This window comes from Schistocerca serialis, chromosome 9 (genome assembly GCF_023864345.2).
Source record: "Schistocerca serialis cubense isolate TAMUIC-IGC-003099 chromosome 9, iqSchSeri2.2, whole genome shotgun sequence".
Classification (NCBI taxonomy): Eukaryota; Metazoa; Arthropoda; class Insecta; order Orthoptera; family Acrididae; genus Schistocerca; species Schistocerca serialis.
The window spans coordinates 153,163,600-153,184,743 of record NC_064646.1 but is presented as its reverse complement, the minus strand read 5'-3'; the positions used below and the strand labels follow the sequence as shown (position 1 = coordinate 153,184,743).

Sequence of the window (21,144 nt, the reverse complement as noted above, 5' to 3'; positions counted from 1 at the left end):
GGGAACCTGACGTTACCGCACCTGCAGTAGCTTACATACTCACCACTCACCGTAACAGAACTACTGATATGGGATTGCAGCTGCAGGGGAACGGCCGGCCGCTGTGGCAGAGCGGATCTAGACACTTCAGTCGGGAACCGCGCTGCTACGGTCGCAGGTTCTAATCCTGCCTCGGACATGGGTATGTGTGATGTCCTTAGGTTAGCTAGGTTTAAGTAGTTCTAAGTCAAGGGGACTGGTGACCTGAAAAGTCCCATAGTGCTTAGAGCCATTTGAAAATTTTTTTTTTTTTCAGGGGAACGGCTTGTATGAAAATAATGAGTCAAAAACATCAACGGCAGCATACAATAAAGAAAGGAAAGTCGAAGTTCTAACTAACGTAGGTAATGATCTAAAAGAACAGAGTCGTTTACACTCCTTTTTTTGCGCCGAAAAACGGTGCTTTGGTATTTAAGATTGTGTGCGGTTTGTCTGGTCATTATAACTTTCAACTAGTTATCACATGAAATTTCACGTCGTTTGCGATTGTTTAATGAACCATTGCTTTCATAGTAACTGCTGTTGTCACACTATAACGCTTAACATCTCTTCCTGCATTTCGCGCTAGCCAGTGTTAGGCTGCTGGTTTTAGTATTTGGTGAACTTTGTATTAATACTAGGTTTGTGTGTTCTAGAAGCCGTTATTGGTGTGCACTGGCCCTTCTGCTTCTTGTCACTTGACCGCAGACGCGCTGCCGATGTGAACGCCAAACGTCGCTATGTGTTAATTGCTGGGTAGATCTTTCAGAATATCATACCATCATATTGTCGAGTGTTTTCCATGATAACTAATTCTGGTATTTATGAGATCTTGGTGCTTGAGTCTTTTTAAAAACCTAATAGCTTTTGCAAACAGCTATTTTTCATATTCACAAGGCTTGATAATCGACTAGTCATCTCGTATCTGTAGTTATGTTAAAGTTATATTTGCGTAAAGTGATTTTTTATCAGTTTAAAGTTGGGGCCATAAGGCTGTTTTAAAATTTATTCAGTTATTCTCATTTCTTTGATACAATTGCATAATCGATGTAGATCACCGCAATCTTCAAATACCAATTAAACACTGTGTTGTTACCAGTGCTCTGTTTTAGTTAATGTGGTGAAAATAAATTTTTTGTATTCTCAAATGGGTTCAGCATTCCACTCCAGCAGCCCATATACCCTGCTAACCAATGAACCACTTTACCAGTATTGGTTTTCGGACATTTAATAACAGGAATTTTTCTTATATTTTTGAAGAAAACTACTAACATGTGGTTCATTTTTTTAAACGTACAGTTAAGTACCAACTATTAAAAGACGTGCGAACTAGAACTTGTACACTCAAATATGGATGATCTCTAATACCGTCTGCATAAGAAAGACTACGTTCTTCGGACATACAAGGCTTCGGATAAGCCACGGAAGGTTGACACATCACATAATAAATATTCTTGTGAACAAGATCAAAGTACGCCGGATCCTAGAGTTAAACTTGAATAAATGAGAATATGTGGAAAAGAGATTTAGAACGGGATTTCTTCTAAAGGCAAGACTGAGGCTGTCTTACGTTACCAGGACAAATTTAGACCCAGGACATAAGCTTTTCAGGCAGAACTGGGAAGAAGGTTTCAAAGAATGTGAACGAAAGAATATTTAATAGAAATACTCATCTTTAAAAAAATTAAACAACCATTAAAATGTTCTGAAAACTTATGTTATCCGCATCAGCTGTTGATAGTTCCTTCATTAAAGTATCGCGTAATATCCTGTAATAAGGAAACTATTAACAGCTAATGCGACTACCAGAAATTTTTTAGATGATTTTAAATTTTTCTTAAATTTTAAACAGTTCCATTATGTATGTAAGCTATGTGGATCCCAAACTGTAAAACCACATATTGGAAGAATATTTGACTTGAATAAAAAAGTAGTAAAGGAGCTTCTCCGAGTTGACTTGGTTCTCAGATGCCAAAATAATATACAACAAGATATTTTTATAGGAGATCCTGAGTCAACCGTATTATTCATTTAAATTTTTAACGTCATTCTTTGTCATTTGCAAAACACAATACTTTACTTTCTACGAACTCCGTCAGTATAGCATAACTCCGTTAGTTTCTCCGTAACTGCGCATTCAGTTTTTCTGATGATGGCGTAGGTAGTCGAAAACGATTTGTGAGTACATAAATACGAGTGAAACATCTAGAACGTCGCGAGAGTCTTTCTTTTTTTCTCCTCAGAAAGTAGGAATAATTCTACGTATAGTGCCCACACGCCAGGTTACATTGCTTTTCTTTCACTGTATCCATGAAGAAAGAACGTCTCTAGCGGTTCATTTATTTGGACCGTAACAACATCTACCGACTTTTACCAAGGAAGTTGCAAAAATTTTTTGTATATTTTACTGGGAAAGCAGGATCGCGCTAAAAAGAGATCTGCGGAGAAGCAATTAAAGCGAAGAAAAGGCGTACGAAACAGCCCCATCTTTGCAGAATGCCTCGGCAGCAGCTTACCTGGAAATGTTTCGGCAAGTTTATCAGCGGAGAGCCGGCCGCTACGGCTGGCCAGAAGAATGAGTTCTCCCAGCGGCGAGGCAGACGCAGATACGCCTGGAACATAAAAATTACACAGGCTCCAACCGGTGCCCTGGGACCACTGAAAAGCTTGAGATTGGCAGTAAAACAGAATGCGCCACTCCAGGCCGCGAAGACAAAGCGCTTAAAACTCTTTTCAGGAACGCTACTGAGTCCGGCCATTTAAATATATACAGAGTAAGTCATAAATGAGGAAAAATACACCGATGACCGCATGCTGCTTTGCAAGAGTCAAGTACGGCCGCTATATTATTTTTTCCTCCGGAGGGAACAAAAAATTCAAACGGCTCTGAGCACTATGGGACTTAACATCTGAGGTCATCAGTCCCCTAGAACTTAGAACTACTTAAACCTAACTAACCTAAGGACACCACACACATCCATGCCCGAGGCAGGATTCGAAGCTGCGACCGTAGCAGTCGCGCGGTTCCGGACTGAAGCACCTAGAACTGCTCGGTCACCAGGGCCGGCTCCGGAGGGAACAGTTCACTAAATAAAGAAGTTAATCAAGTATCGGACCACTAAAGAAACCCAGGATAACGATTTGTTATCCCCCTACTGACGGATCACGCAACACATTCAACGTCAGATTCGCATGAGCTAGCATTGGGAATATAGGCGAACTGCCTCTCGTCTCGTCGCAGAGTACGAGCGACTGTACAGCTACTTGTGAAACACACGTCGCCGACAATGACAGTGTGTAACACACGACTCAGACGTACGCTCTTCCTCAGTAAAAATAAAGAACAGAGGTCGCCGAGAATTGGGCTCGCGCGCCGGCCATAGCATGGCATGAGCGCCTAAGGCGCTCAGTAGATACGGCTGCCACGTTTCCCTCACCGCCACGCCGTGCTGTCTGAGCATGAGGAGGAAAATGCGAATGCACCGCATTTAAATCACACTGAAGTGGCAAGGAAACAGGTTTTTTTTTCCTTTATTGTCATTTTGAAACCTGTATTACAGGCAGGCCTGCAGCAGCACACTACGCCGCTCTTGGGCCGCAGAGAAACACAAATAGACAAATGAAGACATTTCGAGAATAAACAGGGTGGACACATAAACGGAGACAAACACTTTTTAAAATACAAGGTGCCGTTCACGGACGTAGAGTCCAAGATAAAATTGTGCATACACTTAGACACAGACAGAGGCGAAAATTGTCACACGTGAACGTAGGTGCACAAAACGAATAACACTGAAGCATTTAAGCACAAAACGACGGCACACACAGAACACGAGGCGTTGATCTCCGGCGCGCTAATGTTCACTAACCGTGTACGAGTCCGGGGACCTGCCAAGAGAGGAGGAGGGGGGGGGTTGGGCGAGGGAGAGGGGAGAGCAGATGCCACGGGCAGGGGAGATAGGGGGAAGGGAGGAAGGTGGAGGGGAAGCCCGGGGGAAGAGGGAAGGAGGGAGGGGATTGGGGAAATGGAAAGAGAAAGGAGGGGGGGTGCCTAAAGGAAAGGGCACAGGAAGAGGGGGGCAGGATCAAAGTTGATAGGAGGGGTAGATGGAGGGGAGGAGGACATCATCAGGGAGGGGGAGCCGTCGGAAGCCACCTTGGGAGAGGGTGTGGAGGGTGGAGAGATGGAGACCGGGTGGGACGTGGGAATACAGGCGCGGCAGCGGGTGGGGGTGGGAGAGGACGGGTGAGACAAGCTGATGAGGAGGATCGAGTTTGCGGGAGGTGTACAGGATCCGTATCCTTTCAAGGAAGAGGAGGAGGTGGGGGAAGGGGATGAGATCATACAGGATCCACGTGGGGGAGGGGAGACGGATGTGATAGGCGAGGCAGAGAGCATGGCGTTCAAGGATTTGGAGGGATCTATAAAAGGTAGGGGGGCGCAGATCCAAGCCCGATGGGCATAACAAAGGATAGGGCAGATGAGGGATTTATTGGCGTGGAGGATGGTGAAGGGGTCCAGACCCCACGTATGGCCGGAGAGGAGCTTGAGGAATCGGGAGCGTGCCTTGGCTTGGATTGCCCGGAGTTGGGGAGTCCAGGAGAGGCGACGGTCAAGGGTGACGAAGGAAACAGGTACAGGCATGCATATTTAAATACAGCGATATGTAAACCGGTGGAATACGGCGCTGCTGTCGGCAATGCCTATATAAGACAACTAGCGTTTGGCGCAGTTGTTAGACCAGTTACTGCTGCTAGAGTGGCAGGTTATTAAGATTTAAGTGAGTTGGAACGTGGTGGTATAGTCAGCGCACGAGCGATGGGACGCAGCATCTCCGTCCCATCGCTCCGAGGTAGTGAAGAAGTGGGTATTTTCCTGTACGACCATTTCACGAGTACACAGTGAATATCAATAATCCGGTAAAACATCAAATCTACTACATTGCTGCAGCCGGAAACAAGGTCCTGCAGCAACCGGACCAACGACTACTGAAAAGAATCGTTCAACGTGACAGAATTTCAATGCCTCCGCAAATTACTACAGAATTCAATGCTGGGCCACCAACGTGTGTCAGCGTGCGAATGATTCAACGAAACATCATCGACATGGGCTTTCGGAGCTGAAGACCAAGTCGTGTATCCTTAATGACTGCACGACGCCCGGTCCCGTCAACAGCGACTGGACTGTTGATGTCTGGGAACACGTTGCCTGGTCGGACGAGTCTCATTTCAAATTGCGACTAGCGGATGGACATGTACAGGTATTGAGACAATCATGGACCCTGCAAGTCAGTAGGGGGTTGTCTAAGGCGACGGAGGTTCTGTAATGGCATCGGGCGTGTGCATTTGGAGTGATATGGGACCTCTGATGCGTCTAGATGTGCCTCTGACAGGTGACACATACGTAAGCATCCTGTCTGATCACCTTCATCCATTGATGTCCGTTGTGCATTCCGACAGACTTTGGCAATTCCAGCAGGACAATTTCGTACCCAACACGTCCGGAATTGCCACAAAATGGCTCCAGGAATATTCTTCTGAGTTTAAACACTTCCATTGGCCGGCCACCAGACTCCCCAGACATAAACATTATTGAGCATATCTGGGATGCCTTGCAACGGGCTGTTCACAAGAGATCTCCACCCCAATGTATTCTTCCGGATTTGTGGACAGCCCAGCAGGATTCGTGGTGTCAGTTTCCTCCAACATTACTTCAGACTTTAGTCGAGTCCATGTCACGTTCTGCTGTGGCACTTGTGCGGGCTCGCGTGGTCCCTACGCGATATTAGCCACGTGTACCGGATTTTTTTTTTTTTTTTTTTTTTTGGCTTCTCAATATGTAATGCCGACGCATGCATATCACTTGGTTTTACATTTCACATTTCTTAAAAATAGCCAGCTGCGATGGCCGAGCGGTTCTAGGCGCTTCAGTCCGGAACCGCGCGACTGCTATGGTCACAGGTTCGAATTCTGCCTCGGGCATGGATGTGTGTGATGTCCTTAGGTTAGTTAGGTTTAAGTAGTTCTAAGCTCTAGGGGACTGATGACCTCAGAAGTTAAGTCCCATAGTGTTCAGAGCCATTTGAATCATTTTTCTCTTAAAAATATAGACCAAAAACATAACTTTTCAGTAATATTTAATTATTTTTGGTGCGCTGAAGATAGATAATTTTTATCTGGAACAAAATGTCGGCATATGGACAGACGCAGAAAATTAGATTTTCGGCCTGAGGTTGCAACGCAGTCGTGACTTATTTAGTGTCATAATAGAAAAAAACGTCTTTCACACATATGTTGCTCGAAATAGTGTAGCGCTTTTGCAACCTCTACGTGAAGTAAAGAATGTACACGTCCTGGTCAGTTTTAATGTTACATTGATTTGTCTTTCAAACGGAATTATCGTACCACTCAGATCAACAAGTTACATCTGCACAGGAACAGGGAAGCTTTCAACTGAAACTGCAAACAGTCTCAAAAACTGCTCGAAAACAGGTATAAGATTGGCAGTGTTCTCAAAATGTTTATGACACCATCCTTGCAGTTCTTTTGAGGCCACAATGAATTCTTTAACTTCACATTTTTCTTAACGCCAGTGAGCTTAGTTAACTGTACTGTGTCAGAATTGGCCCCTTCTTTTTTTTTCTAGATGCATCCCCATCGAATCAGAAATTAGCAGTTTCTCTCCTTGCAATGTCTTATTATGGGTACTGTGCAGTCAAGTCCAGTTTAAACGCATGTCTGAGTCGATTCCAGATATTCCCATTTTCGTTCCTGCATTCCTTGGTTTCTTCACAAATTCTACAATAGAACGTTTTAAACCGAAAAATGGTTCCAAGCATGCCCCTTAACCAAGTTACTTTGCAGTGATATGTAGTCCCATACTTTTCGTTCCGTCGAAAACTGTTGCAGGTGACAACGAAATAATGCGAGCGACGTCAGAAATTTTACCATTCGTACCTTCAATTTCTTCTCGTCCTCCCTCCCACAAATTTAGCACACACTGCGGTTGATGCACGGAGCAAAGAATCCCGAGGCAATATTTTGCTCTTTCATTGCCAACTAAATCTTTAAATTCTGTCTGCGTGGCATTGTTATGTTGTTTCATAGCGAATTTGCAGTACCCGTCGCCTAAGTGACTGCAGAATATACTTTGAGAATTCTCGTCACTCTTTTCTGTCATTACCATTTACACTGTAAGGTGTCAGGCAAATCCAACACCTTCCATGAAAACCCTGACATGATAAGCAAATCCAGTAGTATGCCACATAGCTCCGAATAAATCGTGACATTAAATTAACCAAAGTAATACGAGTAACGAGTGAGCAAATGGAATACCACAGACTAACACAAGACTGCCTAAATGCATGTCATTCCTTCCCACCGTGAGACAGACGCAGTTCCGAGGGGAGAAACGAGAACAGAAGCCGAGAGCAGAACCGTGTTAAGCTGGAAGGCCCTACGATAAGGGACAGACGCACACCCACGTCGCCAGCTAACCGCTAAGACTACACCACCCGCAAGTTTTAGCATGAGACTTTTTCGCGTCTCTGTTACGTCAGGACCACCCCGCAGCCCATGTTAAAAGATAGAGCCCTCCAGAAGAACAGTATAGATCTTACGATAACGCTAAAAGGACCACACCAGCTGCAAGTTTTAGCGTGAGACTTTTTCGCGTCTCTGTTACGTTGCAAGCTTTAAAAAACATTGCCCCACCACGAAAAGTATAACGTTTCTCATTAAATAGACAGAATTTTTGTAGGTGGAGTTTAAGGTTAACATTGAGACCCTGATTGGTCAGATGAAAACACAGCCAGATAGTTTTTTTAAACCAACTTCGGTAAATTGTAGTAAGGAGAAGATAGGAGAGAGTTGCTTCCGAGACGGCGAGGTGAGTGGAGCCGTGCTGTTCGCTGCCCCCTGACGAACACCGACAAGGTAATGAACGCACGCGATGCCGCATAACAGCGCATAAAGCTTCACTCAGAACTGCAGAAGTCTCATCTGTTACACCCCCTTTTTGCGTAATACTAGTGTCGATTGTCAATTAAAGCTCATGGTGTTCACATTTGCCACTTGAAGTAAAAATCTGAAACGCGATGATTTTTCTGTTATATAGTTATTGAGAAGCCACATCAGCCACTGTAATTTACGACAAGTTAGATAAGTAATTAAAGATAATTGAGGGTCACTGTAGACCATTTTGATAGTTTTCTCTTTTGTGAAACTTAATTTAAAACTAGATTATAGATGTGATATGGCATAGGTCATCCTTCGATCCATTGTAGAACTTGGAAACCCACTCACGGAATATTCGTTCACATTATTGTTAAACGCAGTTGGTTTTTACCATCCTGTATTAAAACATTTCCTTTTATCAATAGCGCAATTTATAAACAATGCTTTGTGAGTAGAATAAAATTTCCAATGGTAAACTTAACTGCTTTTTCGACGTTATTTTACCAGCTAACTAAAAATAGGAAAGCTTTGAACCCATTCCACTAAATTTAGTTAGTATTAAGATTCTTATACAGGGAGTGCAGTGGAGCTGACGCTGAAATCATTAAGTATTTGGTTATGTCATCGCTAGTCTCACTGAACTCTTCTGAATTCTACATGTCATGTGTGGTCTGGCGTCTCCTTACCAGGAACACGTCCCAGGTTCAAACTAGTCAATTCCCTAAAAAACACGCTCAGAGCGTCGTTGCGCGAAAGTGGTAGGGAGACACGATATAGAACAGACACCACGCAGAATGTTAGAACACTACTGGCCATTAAAATTTCTACACCACGAAGACGACGTGCTACAGACGGGAAGTTTAACCGACAGGAAGAAGATGCTGTGATATGCAAATGATTAGCTTTTCAGAGCATTCACACAAGGTTGGCGCCGGTGGCGACACCTACAACGTGCTCACATGAGAAAAAAAAATTGGCTCTGAGCGCTATGGGACTTAACATCTGTGATCATCAGTCCCCTAGAACTTAGAACTACTTAAACCTAACTAACCTAAGGACAACACACACATCCATGCCCGAGGCAGGATTCGAACCTGCGACCGTAGTAGTCGCGCGGTTCCGGACTGAGCGCCTGAACCGCTAGACCACCGCGGCCGGCCACATGAGGAAAGTTTCCTACCGACTTCTCATACGCAAACAGCAGTTGACCGGCGTTGCCTGGTGAAACGTTGTTGTGATGCCTCGTGTAAGGAGGAGAAATGCGTACCATCACGTTTCCGACTTTGATAAAGGTCGGATTGTAGCCTATCGCGATTGCGGTTTATCCCATCGCGACATTGCTGCTCACGTTGGTCGAGATCCAATGACTGTTAGCAGAATCTGGAATCGGTGGGTTCAGGAGGGTAATACGGAACACCTTGCTGGATCCCAACGGCCTCGTATCACTAGCAGTTGAGATGACAGGCATCTTATCCGTATGGCTGTAACGGATCGTGCAGCCACGTCTGGATCCCTGAGTCAACAGATCGGGACGTTTGGAAGACAACAACCACCATCTGCACGAACAGTTCGATGACGTTTGCAGCAGCATGGACGATCAGCTCGGAGACCATGGCTGCGGTTACCCTTGACGCTGCATCACAGACAAGAGCGCCTGAGATGGTGTACTCAACGACGAACCTAGGTGCACGAATGGCAAAACGTCATTTTTTCGGGTGAATCCAAGTTCTGTTTACAGCATCATGATGGTCGCATCCGTGTTTGGCGTCATCGCGGTGAAGGCACAATGGAAGCGTGTATTCGTCATCACCATACTGGCGTATCACTCGGCGTGATGATCTGGGGTGCCACTGGTTACGCGTCTCGGTCACCTCTTGCTCGCATTGGCGGCACTTTGAACAGTGGACATTACATTTCAGATGTGTTACGACCCGTGGCTCTACCCTTCATTCGATCCCTGCGAAACCCTACATTTCAGGAAGATAATGCACGAGCGCATGTTGCAGGTCCTGTACGGGCCTTTCTGGATACAAAAAATGTTCGACTACTGCCCTGGCCAGCACGTTCTCCAGATGTTTCACCAAGTGAAAACGTCTGGTCAGTGGTGGCCGAGCAACTGGCTCGTCACAATACGCCAGTCACTACTCTTGATGAACTGTGGTATCGGGTTGAAGCTGCATGGGCAGATGTTCTTGTACACGCCATCCATGCTCTGTTTGACTCAATGCCCAGGCGTATCAAGGCCGTTATTACGGCCAGAGGTGGTTGTTCTGGGTATTGATTTTTCAGGATGTATGCACCCAAATTGCGTGAAAATGTAATCACATGTCAGTTCTAGTATAATCTATTCGTCCAATGAGTACCCGTTTATCATCTGCATTTCTTCTTGATGTAGCAATTTTAATGGCCAATAGTGTATTTTAATGGCTTGTGCCGATAGGCCAATGGTCTGCCTCTTCTGCAAAGTCACTGAACCTGTGTTAGTCCTCTATATCGCGAACAAATAGCGAAGGGTAAAAGTTTGGCATGCCGAGGTCGGCCCTAATATAAAAGTTGATTTACAAGCACGATAGTCAGCGAGATAAATTAAAACTGAGGGTTTCAGTGAATCGAAACACTGCATACGAATAAACAACGCTATAATGTGCCTACCTTTGTTACTTGGTTTTACCTATCTTCAGTCTAACTGATCAGCAACATGAGTTAAAGATAAAGCAGAAGTTCTCTTCGGTGATTTAAGTTGAAACTTTTATTTTCTCATTTTACAAACATATTCATTACTCCGTCCCGTTAAAAATACTCTCACTCATTCTCTGATACACTTTGTTATCACATACACTATCAAGTAAGTTACCAGTGCTAACGGTTAACGATGGCTGAGGTAACAAAATGAAACGGTGAACACGCGGGGTATCAAGTAGCATATTCTAGCTGAAACAAAGTCTTGCAACTACCAAGTATCGGAATCTGTACCCATGTCTAAATCCTCTGCCTGCATGAAGCTGATTTCAGGAACTACTACAGAGATTTTGATACGTTTTTAATTAACACACACACACTAATTCACAGGGAATATTTTCATCTGTAATCTATTAGCGCTACACCACACAAGTCGCCCAACCATACACACTTAGTGCTATGCTGACGAAGATAGGGCAGATAGCTTTCGTCTTGTTAGGGACACCATGTTAACACTGATTATCACCACCACTGACCTTAATAATGGTCTCATTTCAATGAGGAAACGGTTCCATACATTTCTTCACGAATATCAGCTAAAATCATTGGATCATTATATCCCGTAGAGCTACCACATTTCCGGGAAGATCATCTTACGTTTCACCAACTGTTCCAAGCACTGCCAGGCACATTCTGTAGTATTCAAAGAACTGTGACTGACGCCCGAACAACAGGGAACTGACATGTATCGAGAATCTAAAATAATGCCTTAATAATGGCTAGGCACTAGCCGAAATCTGGATTTGCAAAAAGACTGATTGCTTCGCTCTATAATTTATAAATATCACAGTCGCTGAGTGCACCAGCTTTCCTAATGGAAGGTAACTTGACATTCTATAGGATTAAGATCGACTGATTTAGCGGGAAACTTGACGTGTATCCGAGTGTTCGGCAAAACGACTAATGTATGCGTGCAGAGCTGTGAATTCGTTTGCCTTCATGTGCGTCGACAACATATTCGTGGTAGAAATGTCAAACTAAGGGTTGCAGTACGCCTGCATACTCCTCGGATGAGGTGACTAACATTTTGTCCGCGAGCTTACATAAAATGAAAATCTCGCAAGGAGACAATAAAACAGTCGCAATATTATTTCTTTTTATTTTTCGAGCAGTATGTACAGAAATGATGCAACTCTCAAAAGTACTTGAAAATCGGAGCTTCAATTCACTGAAACTAGAGCAAAGAACCGATGGACCACGTTTCCCTGTGGTAGTACGCTCAATTGACATGCGGGTGAACCTTCTATTCCCAGCCAATTCAAAATTGTAAACAAAAGTGCATTTCGATATTTTAGTGAACACGAAATAAATTTAAAAAATCGGTAATGCAGAAAATCAGCAAGCCATTTCACATGTTCCATTTCATTTAAGATGACCAATATAAACTAATTAGAGAATAATGACAGAGTGAATTGGAATAATGAGAGTGAATTGGATTACAGTGGCTGTACATACTGACTTCATACTAAGTACATTTAACATGATGCAGGTCTTCCTTATTTTACACCACACTTTCTGTGAATGCATGGGAATGGGAAGCACGATGGATGTGGGACAGGCAAGGCAGTGATCATCGTAACGAAAACAGCGGGCATCTGTCATTGTGCCACTGGCACAGGCGGGCAGTCACTGGTGTTTACTGCACGATCACGATGGTTGCCACTCTGGGCCATCCATGGGGGGGGGGGGGGGGGGGGGGGGAGGAAGGCGTGCACCATTATGACCCAGTCCTGCCCTGCAGCCAAACTTCGGAGGACAGGGAGGGGACTGTGTCGGCGAGAGGTCGGAGCCGTCCCATGTTCCGAAGAGCGCCTTCGGGAGACATCATGCTCTCCTAAATAAACACGGCTTGCAGCAAAATAAGAGCCCAGCCTCGACTGGAGTTTTTACTTTCAGATGACCTCTTAATCGAGGCTAGTTGCTGGGTACGAAAATGCCAGATTGGCAAAATTGTTTGTGACATCTTGCAGATGGAGAAGTTTTTGAAGAAGGGCGATTCTATGAGTCATCGGCGTTTTATTATGGTGCGTTTTTCTTGTGTGCTCGAAGGAACCTCGTCATTGGCTGGCTGAATGTTTATATTCTGCGACTGCATTTCGCATACATCGTAGTAGACGTGTAGTCCAAAATGGCTGAAATGGCTCTGAACACTAAGGGACTTAACTTCTGAGGTCATCAGTCCCCTAGAACTTAGAACTACTTAAACCTAAGTACCCTAACGCAAGGTTCCAAACTGAAGCGCCCAGAACCGCTCGGCCACTGCGGCCGGCACAGACGTATGGGGTCGTGTTAATGTCGACGGAAGCTCAACCCTCGACCTGTGTCGCAAAGCCACACCCACGACAGAAGTGTTCTGCACACGTTATGCTGATTTATTACAGTGGGCATAATGAGCAACTCCGGCATCATAGGACCGCTCTTGGTCCGCATTTGCTCAAGCCATTGCTATCACGAGTCTCACTTTCAGCATTGGTTTAGTGGACGCATGAGTTTCTCCCGAATATCAGGGCAACAACCACTGCATTGGTTTAGATAACAGTTCTTGAACAAATCTGAGATTGTCAGTTGAGTCTAAGGGACACGTTTTCTTATTCATTCAAGTAATGCTGAAAACCAGCAAGTTCGCTTGATAGACTTTACATAGCGGACATTTGTGTAATCAGTTGATATTCTTTCATAGTCACATCTATTTAATGTATGTTTTAATTGAATAAATTACTGTGTTAATCGAAAACTTATTCATGGTAACACCATCCATTGACATCAAATTTAATAGGTTGTAAAACTATGTCCGCGGGTAGCGTTCTCGCTTCCCGAGCACGGGGTCCCGAATTCGATTCCCGGCGTGGTCAGTGGGTTTTCACCCGTATCGAAATGACTGGGTGTTGTTGTGTCGTCTTCATCATCATCATTCATCCCCATTACGGTCGGAGGAAGGCAATGGCAAACCACCTCCATTACGACCTTGCCTAGTACGGCAGTCCGGGTCTCCCGCATCGTTCCCCTATGCTCTGTCGAGGAGCATGGGACTTCATTTCCAATACTAACTATAGGATCCACGACCATTTTCGCGTTATCCATTCCAGTGTGCACAATAAGTACAGCTTGGTTCTTAAAGATGTACCTGGCTCTTAACTACCTCTTTAGGCCAGGGTAAACATTTTTACGTGCAAGGAGTTTGCTGGTAATTATTGAATCATTGATTCGAGTTTTGTTTCAGTTATTATTTCCTTCGTTTTCTTCCGGTTAGTTCGCATACGTACGTCATTCAGCAAATATCTGATCAACAAATGACTGGTTGTCATTTTTCAAAATGAGAACATGTCTTTCTATTTTTAATTCTACATCACACACAAATAATCAGTTTTCATTGCAAATATAAATTACGATTTTTTGTAACTGTGTTAATAAAGATTTTTTAAATTAAAAAACGTAACCTACTTCTTTCATTTTTTTCGTGTTTTCGTGTTTCGTGTTTTCATGTTTCGTAGAAGTACTTATACGATATGTACATCTGTGTAAAAATTTTCTTTGGCTGGCAATCAAACTCAAATCGCACACAGGGTAGCCCAACATTTTACCACAGAAGCAAGGTGGCTGTGGAAAATCTGTTGGCAGCTTTAGTGAGCTGGTTCAGATGGTTCAAATGGCTCTAAGCACTATGGGACTTAACATCTGAGGTCATCACTCCATGAGACTTAGAACTACTTTAACCTAAGTAACGCAAGAACGTCCGCAGCTCGTGATCGTGCGGTAGGGTACTTGCTTCCCGCGCCAGGATTCCCGGGTTCGATTCCCGGCGGGGTCAGGGATTTTCTGTGCCTCGTCATGACTGGGTGTTGTGTGATGTCCTTAGGTTTGTTAGGTTTAAGTAGTTCTAAGTTCTAGGGGACTAATGATCATAGATGTTAAGTCCCATAGTGCTCAGAGCCATTTGCACCATAACGTAAGAACATCACACACAGCCATCCATGATCGAGTCAGGATTCGAACCTGCCTGCGACCGTAGCTAAAAACGGTTCCGCACTGAAGCGCCTAGAACCGCTCGGCCACAGCGGCCGGCTTTAGTGAGTTAAAGACTCTTGTAAAACTTCAAAGGCGATTTTCTAAAGAACGTTTGAGAGCTGTATTGAAAGATTTTGGGCGATTTGTATTTGAGTTCTGAATTTCACGTACCGTAAAGATAAAAAAATTGCAAAAAATGAAATTGCCGTCAGTTTAGTAATTAATAATTTTCTTTTAATAATTTTTAGCTCTTATTATTACTTCTATTTCAGTCTGTGTGCAGTTGTATTACAAGCATAATATTACTCTCTTATTTCACTGTCACACTCTCGCGCATTGACGAAATGGAGGAAACTGTTCAAGGAGAGTCAGGGATATTATATGGGCAGAACTTACGCTGTGACTTTACGCACTGCACTGCACTGCAACTGCGGTCGTAGTCCTGTTATACAGTTTTCTCTTTTTTCCCTGTGCTACGATTGTTCCATGCTCGCTCTCTCTCTCCCTCCCCGTGTTTGTGGGCGGGAGGGTGGGGCCGTGCGATGTTTGCGTGCGTGGCCGTCGATGCCGCTCGTAAAAGCTGGCCATAACGCCGGCCGGCCAGACCGTATTAACCGGCCATAGCCGGCCGCGGCGCGTGATCCGGCGTCAGATAGCGCCCCCTCTTATTTCCGCTGCCGGTCGGACGAGCGGTCGCGGCTACGACGCACTGGGGGGCGCAAAACAACGCAGCCGGCCCGCGATTGCTCGCGCCGACGTCTTGTTTACGACTCTCATCAGCACTGCTCTGTTCTGTTCTGTTCTGTTCTGTGCACTAAAACCGGCAACGCACTCGTGTGCCGTATTACTCAGGAACAAAAAATGAGCACCGACTTTTCCTCTACGCTTCCTAGTACGTAATACCACATACCTCTGCATGTACGAAAATAAACTCCAAAAATATTTTCTCCCAGCGTTTTCTAGTTCCACTTTTGTCAGTAGACTATGAGCCATACGATAACGTGTGATTCTGGTGGTATTTCTCCACGGACCTGAGACATATAGAGCCGGCCGTTGTGGCCGTGCGGTTCTAGGCGCTACGGTCGCAGGTTCGAATCCTGCCTCGGGCATGGATGTGTGTGATGTCCTTAGGTCAGTTAGGTTTAAGTAGTTCTTAGTTCTAGGGGACTGCTGACCACAGATGTTAAGTCCCATAGTGCTCAGAGCCAATTTTTTAAGACATATAGACGAAAATGTACTGCCTGTATGGTAAAGTATGATGCGATGTTCCTTCGAACCTGCATCCATGTTCGAAGCAACAGTCACTGCGGCGATTACACCTGCTATGAAAGACATTAAATGTTTTCGCATTTGTGAATATGAACCACCTCCAGCTGTATAATGGAACGATGAAAATGAAAATTTGTGCGAGACCGATTCTGGCACTGAGATTTCCTGCTTTACGCCAGCTTCAGCTGTCGGTGGGCGACTCACGGACTTCCATACTAGTATTGCGTCGTCCATGTGTTATATCTGGTGATGTTTTGTTTGTGAGGCGCCCGTACGAAGTCCCAGCTGTCACACAGTCCAATTTTTTCACAGTCCACTCTAGCCACTGCCACAAATGATGATGATGATGATGATGAAATGGTAAGGACAACAAAAACACACAGCCTCTGAGCATGTGTTATATCTGATCTCGTACATGCATTAACACTATTTCCGTATCGGGCAGACATTTTGTCTGTACGAGATTGTAGTGCCTGTGTTATATTGATTACAATGCACAAAGCTCCTTTGGACATGCATGCATCTCCGAAGCAACACGCACTGCGGCGACTACAGCCGTAATGAAATACATTGTATCAATTCGCAATTGCGAATAAGGACAACCATCAGCTGTAGAATGGAATGACGACAATGAAACATTCTCCACGTCGGAGGTTTGAGTCCACCCTTCGGCATGGTTCTGTGTGTGTCGTCCTTAGCGTAAGTTAGTTGAAGTTAGATTAAGTTGTGTGTAAGCGTAGGGTACGATGACCTCCGCAGTTTGGTCCCATAAAACCTTAAGTTAATCCAAAACGACGGAACAGTAAGAGCCTACGGAATATCAGACCAGCTGTGTGGCTGAATTGAAGAGTTTTTAGCAAACAGAACACAGCACGTTGTTCTCAATGGAGAGACGTCCACAGACGTTGAAGTCACCTCTGGCGTGCCATAGGGGAGTGTTATAGGACCGTTGCTTTTCACAATATATATAAATGACCTAGTAGATAGTGTCGGAAGTACCATGTGGCTTTTCGCGGATGACGCTGTAGTATACAGCGAAGTTGCAGCATTAGAAAACTGCAGCGAAATGCTGGAACATCTGCAGCGGAAAGGCACATGGTGCACCGAGTGGCAACTGACCCTTAACATAGACAAATGTAATGCATTGCGAATACATAGAAAGAAGGATCCTATATTGTATGATTATATGATAGCGGAATAAACACTGGTGGCAGTTACTTCTGTAAAATATCTGGGAGTATGCGTACGGAACGATATGAAGTGGAATAATCATATAAAATTAATTGTTGGTAAGGCGGGTGCCAGGTTGAGATTCTTTGGGAGAGTCCTTAGAAACTGTAGTCCATCAACAAAGGAGGTGGCTTACAAAACAGTCGTTCGACCTACACTTGAGTATTGCTCATCAGTGTGGGATCCGCACCAGGTCGGGTTGACAGAGGAGATAGGGAAGATCCAAAGAAGAGCGGCGCGTTTCGTCACAGGGTTATTTGGTAAGGGTGATAGCGTTACAGAGATGTTTAACAAACTCAAGTGGCAGACTCTGCAAGAGAGGCGCTCTGCATCGCGGTGTAGCTTGCTCGCCAGGTTTAGAGAGGGTGCGTTTCTGGATGAGGTATCGAATATATTGCTTCCCCTACTTATACCTCCCGAGGAGATCACGAATGTAAAATTAGAGAGATTCGAGCGCGTACGGAGGCTTTCCGGCAGTCGTTCTTCCCGCGAACCATACGCGGCTGGAACAGGAAATGGAGATAATGACAGTGGCACGTGAAGTGCCCTCCGCCACAAACCGTTGGGTGGCTTGCGGAATATAAATGTAGATGTAGATGTAGAATAAAGCTAAACACAGGGACTTGGAGGAAGGTCCATAAAATACTCGATAGAAAAGCGAAGGTCCTGAACTAAAAATTAAATAGCCTTCGCCTTACTGCTACTACGGGTGAAAAGTAAAACGCGGTCGACAGCCCGAGCGTCGTTAATTAAAACTGCCGATAACTAAGACGGCTAACACAAATGAAAACGTTAGAAGGTTAAAAAAGGGCATTCCGTCATTAAATGGCGAACCGTCAAAGTTTGAGTGCAGAGAGTACAATGTGGTGGGGTAGCACCACTTAACAAATGGTGATGGCTAAAAAGAGAGTGCCCGATGCACAATCTCTGCTAAAATTATCTCCTCACGGACAGAGCCGCTGGGAGAAGCTTAATAACCCCTAGCTTCTTCCCATGAAGGGAGGACCAGTGGTGATGGCGAAGGGACACCACCTCCTAACCGGGACTCTAACCCGCATTTCCCGCTAATCACGAGCGGTCGCCTTACCAGGCGACTATCCGTGCACGACCCGTGGCCATACCGAAACGCCCATATCTGGTCAACCATGCATCCACAACATGTACTCGTACGTCCATTAAGTATATGCCCGTACAGGTCAGACGGCACCGGCACAAATTTTCATTGTCATTCGATTCTGCAGCTGATGGTTGTCCTTACTCACAAATGCTAATTTATTTAATGTACAAAATTTTATTTGTAATTCGCAGGCCACGTATCGGCAGATAAATGTGAAATGCATGGCCTGCGACTTGCACTCTTAATGTTACCACCCTTGCTTTTCATTTCACCGAAGGTTCTTGTCACTTTTCTATACGCTGAAACAGTCCTTTCGACAACCATTTCTTTTTCAATTTCTTAACGTTTTTCCCCTCAGCCATTTCGCCTTAGCTTCCCTGCACTTCCCGTTCTTTTCATTCCTAAGTGGCCTGTATTTCTTTATTTCTGTATTTCCCTGAAAATGTTTGTACTTCCTTATCAAAACGAACAACTGAAGTATTTCTTGGCTACCCTTTCTTTCTTCGTAGCTACCTTCTTTGACGCTATGTTTTCCTTTCGAACCTCTGCGAGTGCCCTTTTTAGAGGTGTCCATTCATCTTTAACTGAACTGCCTACGGATTTATTCCTTATCGCAGTATCTATAGCCTCAGAGAATTTCAAATGTATCTCTTCATTTCTTAGTATCTTCGTATCACACTTCCTTGTGCACTGATTCTTCCAGACCAGTCTTAGCCTACTTCTCATCACTACCAAATCGTGATATGAGTATGTATCCGCACCTGGGTATACCTTACAACGAAGTACCTTTTCCTTGCATACGTACCCCTCTTGTGATTCTAGAACAGAAGTAGATTAGCATTTCTCATTTCAGATTTCCTAATTTCCTTACCAGGTTCAAACTTCTAACATTCCACGCCCTGGATCATAGAACACTATGCATTCAATCTTATTCTCCAGGTCACTTCCCCAGTGGCACTCCTCTCCCGTATATCTGAATGGGGGACTAGTCCGGAATTTTTTGCCAATGGTGAGATAATCATGACACTTTTTCAGTTTGACAGCACATGTCTTGTGGATACCCAGTACGTACCTTTAACTCACTGGTTTCTATTGGCTTCTGCATCCTCGTGCCGTTGATCATTGCTGATTCTTCCGACATTAGGGGTAGTTTCCAACCCCAAAAACAAGAGAATGGCCTGAACCTTTGTCCGCTCCTCCGCCCTCTTTCACGAGGCCATTGGCAGAACGATTTTTTTTTTCAGAATTTAAGCGGTGACGGGGTTCTAACAAGTGACCGATGAGGTTTTGATTAATCAAAGACGCTACTCTTACACCATGGGTGCAAACCAAAATCGCTTATCGCAGTGGATTTCTCCATATGCGACCCACATTGTCGCATGAATGATTGTCCATACGCCTTTTCTCCACTTATATACGAGCGTTGTTCATAAATTAACCTGCAATAGGGTATTAACACGAGAAAAAATAGATAACTTTTTTACACACCATCTCATTGATAAGTTAACATTACTTTTCCATATAGCCGATAACCTAATATTAGCATTTGTCGTACTGTAATGTTAACTTTCTCTATCATTTTAGCAACAAAACTTGCCATCTGGTACTCCAGCACCTTTGAGTCCATTGGCAGTCGTGAAGAGTTGAGTATCCAGTCAGACATGCATCTCGCTGAAGAGAGGGAAGTCGCTCGGTGCAAGATCCGCACCACTGGCTTCCTTCGATTCACTATATTGGGTCGCGCACTCTACATCTACAAAGGAACGGTCTCTAGAAGCAGTTACTTCCAAAAAGCGTCTCGGAATATTCCCACGGAACCATTCGAAATGGAACGATCCTATAACATTAACAGCGAGTAGGGTAAATGCCATTTACATTCATTGGAAGATCCTCAGGGAATGCAGTCCATCAAAAAGGAAGTAGCTTAAAAAACAACTTAAAAACACCTGTTCAATCAATACTTGACATTGTTCTTCAGTATAAGATCCTTACCACTTAGGGCTGATAGAGGAATCAGAGAGGGTCCAAAGAAGTGCAGCGCGTTTCATTACGGGCCCATTTTGTGAGCACGAAGGGTCACAAAGGGTCACGGATGCCACTCTGTGTACCACTGCTCGTTCCCACTTCACTCCTCTAGTCGCGAACGGATCAAATCTGGTAAGTCTCTGTGTGAGCTCAAATTTTTCAGATTTTATCTTCATGGTCATATCGCGAGATATACGTGGAAGGACGTAATATATTTGCTGACTCTTCTAGGAACCTACGGGCTCGAAAGTTGAACAATAAACTAAACCGCGATGCAGAATGCCTCTCTTGCAGCGTCTGCCACCATAGTTGTTTACACACCTCTGTGACGCTTTCGCGCTTATTAAATCAGCCTATGACGAAAAGCGCCGCAGTGGGAATATGCAGTTGTGGAAAAATCACTGTCTGTAAGAATCAGCACTCATTTTACACCCTTTATTTAACAATACTTCAAGAGCGTCATATCTTCATCAGATTCTGAAAAAATCTACGTAGCACACTGTGTCTCGTTGACACATCAGGCCACGTTAATAACATTGGCATTCAGTTTTTTTGTACCACATCAGCCTTCAACGAAAATGAAACATCAACTAAATTATTAATGTAATCGGCAGAACTATTTTACATACTAGTATTATGAATAACAAATGGCTCAGGAATATGTAGAGGTATGTATTCTTCCCTTGTCACTACGAAATTTTCGTTTGTGTCTTGCACTTTTCTGACATCAAAAATCGCTTCTCATTACACAATCAGAAATATCAGATAGTTCTGAAAATATTTAT

General features: G+C 44.3%; 1 protein-coding gene across 2 annotated transcripts in view; it reads right to left on the bottom strand.

Annotated features, from left to right (window-relative positions):
- Positions 1-21,144, bottom strand: part of LOC126419152 (TWiK family of potassium channels protein 18) — a 1,284,255-nt gene that overhangs the window by 612,118 nt on the left and 650,993 nt on the right. Inside the window, exon 3 of one of the 2 annotated variants that reach the window (XM_050086262.1) lies at positions 2,535-2,630. The exons of the other annotated variant lie outside the window; for it this stretch is intronic. The gene's annotated coding sequence lies outside the window, so the exon portion shown is untranslated. The remainder of the gene's footprint in view (positions 1-2,534; positions 2,631-21,144) is intronic. 2 annotated transcript variants of the gene reach the window in all.